Consider the following 5,702-nt stretch of genomic DNA (forward strand, 5'->3'; position numbering starts at 1 on the left):
GTATGCTTTGCCTTCAGAAATCAGAAATGGTATAATAAAATTTATACCATTTTTTCTGCATCTTAAATGATCAGGCAAGTAGAAACGGGGGAAGGGAATTTATTGAGGTATAGGAAATGATGTGTGGGAACTGCAAGGAGGTATAAAAATGGATGAGAAGTGAAAAATGAAGCTGATAAGAAGACAGGTACAGATCTTAAATGGCATTTTATGTCATACAAAAATATTGAACGTTTTGTATAGGACCATTAAGTCGTAACATAAGGTAAGCCTAACATTTGAAAAGATACACACAACCATCTTGTTATCACACCTGTAAGTGGCCTCATGCTGGTCCCCTTTTCAGTTATATTTGACAGGAAATTTCTTCAGCTTTTCCTCTCCAAAGCATACTTCTTCATGATTCCATCAATGCCATATGCCTTTATGGTTTTTACTTCTTTTTGTATCTGAGTGTGATACCACTAAAGAGTTACTCATCTCAAATATGCTAAATAAGCTATTCACACATCTTCTGATGTCTGGGAAATGGTAAATATGCACAAAGGACACCCAAGAGAACTCAGTAGAAAACAAAAGCCAAGGGACACTTAACAATCAGCTAAACTTTGAGTACATTACCCAACCATTGCACACATGAAGAGCAGAGTATGAAGGTTTACAGGCTTGAGGTATTTGAAAATAACCTTTGCCCAAATAATTGGTTCACTACTAATCTATGCAGATACAGAAGTAAACTCTAGGAAGTTAGGCTAAAAGAAACAAAAATTACAATTAAAACCTCGGCAGACAACCTGATCTGTGGTGACACAATGGATAGAATCACCCTGGAATACTAAGGTCACAGGTTTGAAATGCCAGGTTTGCCTGGTCAAAGAACATACGAGAAGCATCTATTACGAGTTCATGCTTCCTGCTCCCCCCCCCTCTCATTTCTCTCTCTAAAATTAATAAATAAAATCTTTAAGAAAAAATTCTCAGCAGAGACATCAGCAGCTGCATCCTGTGGGAAAGACAAACCCTGTAGTTCGAGTGTAGCAGAGATACCCCCTTAAAAAGCTTCTTAAAATTTGTAGTTACTACAACATATTAGCTAAGATGTCCAGGTTTCTAAAAAAAAAAAGAAATATGCAAAGAAATTATAACATACTTGGGACAAATAAGCAATCAGTAGAAACTGACTTTTAATGAGTTGCCTTTATCAGGAAAAGACATCAAAGCAACTATTATAAATAAGTTCAAATAATTAAAAGAAATAGTAAGAGGATTTAACAAATCAAGGATATGGATGAAAAAGTAGAAATCAAATACACATACACAAAGAATTTGATTTGAAAAATACCTCATTGAAAATTTTAAAGTCACTTGGTAGGTTCAACAACAGAGATGGCAGAAGTAGGTATCAGTGAATTCAAACAGAGTAATAGAAATTATTCAATCTGAAGAACAGAGTGAAAAAAAAGATTGAGGAAAAATGAACAGAGCCTCAAAGACCTGGGAGACAATGTCAAACATATTATAAAAATCCCAAAAGGAAAGGAGAGATAGAATGAGACAGAAAACCAAAATCAAAGAAATAATGGCCCCAAATATCTCAAATTGGATGAAAACATAAATCTACAACTCCAAAAAGCTCAAATACACAGCAAAAGAAACTAAAAACAAAACAAAAAAGCAACCAACCAAATGGAAGATGATATTTGCAAACACCATGTTTTACAAGGGATTAATATCCAAAATAAAGAACTCATAACTACTCAACACCAAACAAACAATCAATTAAAAATGGGCAGAGGACCTGAACGGACACCTCTCCTAAGAAGACATACAAATGACCAACAGATATATGAAAAGATGTTTCACATCGCTAGCTATTAAGAAAATGCAAACCAAAACTACAGTGAGCTACTACCTCACATCTGTTAGAATGGCTGTTATCAACAAGACAGGTAACAACAAATGTTGGAGAGGCTGTAGAAAAAAAGGAACCTATTCACTGCCGGTGGGAATGTAAACTGGTACAGCCAGTAGAGCAGTTCCTCAAAAAATTAAGAATAGAGTTACTATATTACCCATCAATCCCTCTACTGGGTATCTACACACAAAAAACTAAAAAACATTTATTCACAAAAATATATGCACCCCTATGTTTATTGCAGCATTATTCATGGTTGGCCAAGATATGGAGACAACAAAAGTGTCCTTCAATAGAGGACTGGATAAAGAAGATGTGCTACATATATTCTATGGAATACTACTCATCCATAAGAAAAGATGAAATGTTGCTATTTGAAACAATGTGAATGAACTTTGAGACTATTATGCTAAGTGAAATAGGAAGAAGTTAAGAACCATATGATTTTACTCATGTGTGAGATATAAAACTGAAACTCATAGACAGACAACAGTATGGAGATTCCAGAGGAAAGGGGACAGGGAGTAGTAAAGGTTAAAGGGGGTCAGATATATGGTGATGGAGATGATTTGACTTTGGATGGTGAGCATACAATACAATATACAGATCATGTATTAGAAATGTACACTTGAGGCTTGACCTGTGGTGGTACAGTGAATCAAGCATCAACCTGGAACGCTGAGGTTGCTGGTTCAAAACCCTGGGCTTGCCTGGTCGAGGCACATAAGGGAGTTGATGCTTCCTACTCCTCCCTACCCTTTCTGTCTGTCTGTCTCTCTTTCTCTTCTCTAAAATGAAAAATAAAAGAAAAAGTGCTTTGCTTTAAAAAAAAACAAACCATTCAGGTTTCTATTTAAAAAAAAGAAATGTACACTTGAAACCTATATGATCCTATTAATCAATGTCACCCCAACACATTTAATTTTTCAAAAACTTCAAATAATTCTAGGTAAGATAAATGCAAATATGTGCACACCTGGACAAAGAGAAAATCCTGAAAAGAGGAAGAAAAAATATATATAAAATTCTCTTTGTCTAGGTGTAGATATCTTTGTGACACACTTTATTGTTTTAAATTTTATTTTAAGCATTTACTTATTGCTTGACCAGGTGATAGCACAGTGGATAGAGCATCGCCCTGAGACATGGAGGACTCAGGTTCCAATCCCAGAGGTCACTGGCTTAAGCCCAAGGTTGCTGGCTTGGCTGTAGCCCACCGGGCAAGGCACATATGAGGAAACAATCAATGAACGACTAAGGTGCCACAGTGAAGAATTGATGCTTCTCATTTTTTTCCCTTCCTGTAAGTCTGTCCCTCTCTCTCTCTCTCTCTCTCTCTCTCTGTCACTAAAAAAAAGTATTTATTGATTTTACAGAGAGCGGAGGGAGTAGGGTGGAGTAGGAAGTATCACCTCATGGTTGCTTCACTTCAGTTGTTCATCAAGTGTTGTATGTGCCTTGACGAGACAAGCCTAGGTTTGAACCAGCAACTTCAGCATTCCAGGTTGACAGTCTATCCACTGCATCACTACAGGTCAGGCCTTTATGACACACTTTAAATTCAAAGACTCAGATATAGTAGGTTGAAAGAAAAAGCATGGCAAAAGATACGTAAAAGCTATATGGTAGCTAGACTGGATTTATCAGTTATAATAAACTTTAAAAATATATTTTCTGAGACCAAGAAGATGATTTCAAAATGATAAAGGACCAATACATTATGATAATTTAACAACTATAAATGGATAACACCTAAAAACAGCCCCAAAATACCTGACAACTGACAACTGAAAGGAGAAATAGACAACTCAAAAATCATAGCTGATGATTTCAGTACTCTTTTTATACTGCTTACAAAAATTAGGGGATATTTTATCGCTTCATATTCATTTTGAAATATCCTCTAATTTTTGTGACCATAAACTCAGCCCTAACAACCCACTTGAGACAAACCAGCCCAGCAGAAAGAACGAGGTTAGAACAAAAGTAGGATTTCACGGGCCAGAGCCCTAAAGACTAACAGGAATGCCAGGGCTGAGTATGAATGTCTAAAGAGCAGAAGCACAATCCTTACAAATCAGGGAGGAAGAGCAGAGAAACAAAGCTGAGCCAAAAGAGGCAGCGGCTGTGAAAAGAAACCTCAGTTGAGGCCCAAACTGGAACTGGTGATCAGAGGGCTGATCCCAGAGAGCAGACACAGAAGCAAGTTCCAGAAGGAATAACAACAACAAAAATCCTTTCTGAGATTCCACCAGAGATCATTTGTTCCAAAGTAACGTTGGGCCAGAAATCCGAGGAGCTCAGTCTAGCCTCCACCCTATCGGGCCAGACAACGCGGAGGCCAGGAAAAAGAACTGGAGCCCGGCAAACTCCACACTCCATGCCAATTCAACCAGACTATAGCTGGACCTCGGTGAGATTAGGATAACAAAAATCTGGGTTTTGTAAACCTATCCGTTTGTCTGCTCTCATATTTGCTTTCTTTTCCTTCAGTTTGTTTTTGTTTGTTTAAAAAAATTCCAACCAAGTCCCAGTCGAACCAAAAGGAAGGCTGATTTCCCACACCTAAATCAAGATAAATAATGGAATTGCTCCAGGGGCAGTGGCGACAGAGCCAGGGAATCTGAAAGTGAGGATGTAGAAGAAAGAGTTCTGAATGGTAGGGCATACCAATACCTTCCTGCCTGCCTAGGGATTTTTTCCTTTTCTTTCTGCGTTTTCTTGAAGTTTGTGCTTAAACAGTGGCCTTGGGCACAAAGTGGAAGAGGCCTTGTGACTTTCCCATGTCAGGGCAGGGGAATAAATAAAAGATTGCTTTTGTGGAATTTTGGAAAGTTTGTTATCCTAAACAAAAGCACTTGTTTTCTCTTACAGGGAAATTCTGTCATCTTATGTTAGACTGGCCCCTAAAATAAGTAGTCATCAGTGCCTTTATTTTTTTTTTCCAGCTTTATGGAACTATAATTGACATATTACATTGTTTGCAGTGTAACATGTGATGATTTGATATATGTATGTATTGCAAAATGATTATCACAATAAGTTAGTGCCTTTAATATAAGGAAAAACCATAAGCACGGGAAGGTCAGGTGACCTGTCTGTGGATAACCATCCAGGGGCAGTAAATTCAAAAGCAACCTTTATAGCTGCTCAGGTTGTTAACATGACCATGAAATCACACCCTCTTACCTGATCCCAACTGTTTCCTGCTCTGTCCTCTCCCCATCCTCCCTTCTCAAGGAGCAGGATTTTGGAGGCTACAGCCTTTGAGTAGAGAATCAGGGCTCAACCCCAGAGATGGGAAATGGAACTCGTTGACAAGTATTGTTGTGAACTCCTAGTGTGTTTAAGAGCTTTGAGGCAGCCAGAGAAAAGGGGGGTAGTCCAGCTTGCTTTACAGTTGACCCTGTCTTGTTGACAGAGAGTACTTGGGCCCTGCTGTGGGGCCCAGAGCTGCTTGCACAACTCTGCGACGGCCCTAAAGTCTATTTCTAGTTTTTAAAAAAATACATATTCCTCTCCTTTGTGTTAAGATTTTATACATCACCTTTCTTTAATCTCTATAATATAAACAAATAAAGTATGACATTAACAAAAATTTGTTAGGTTTTGTGACTAATATGAAGTGATTTACAATTCTACTTCCTATCTTTTTCTTCTTTACTTTCTATTTTGATGCTCACTTTTTAAAATAGTTTTCCAAAGTGAAATTAGAAACTCAATGTCTTTGTCCTCCTATTTTCATTGTTCTTCGTTGCAGTCTAATCTATAGTATACTCATGCACCC

This window comes from Saccopteryx bilineata, chromosome 1 (genome assembly GCF_036850765.1).
Source record: "Saccopteryx bilineata isolate mSacBil1 chromosome 1, mSacBil1_pri_phased_curated, whole genome shotgun sequence".
In the NCBI taxonomy this organism is placed as follows: Eukaryota; Metazoa; Chordata; class Mammalia; order Chiroptera; family Emballonuridae; genus Saccopteryx; species Saccopteryx bilineata.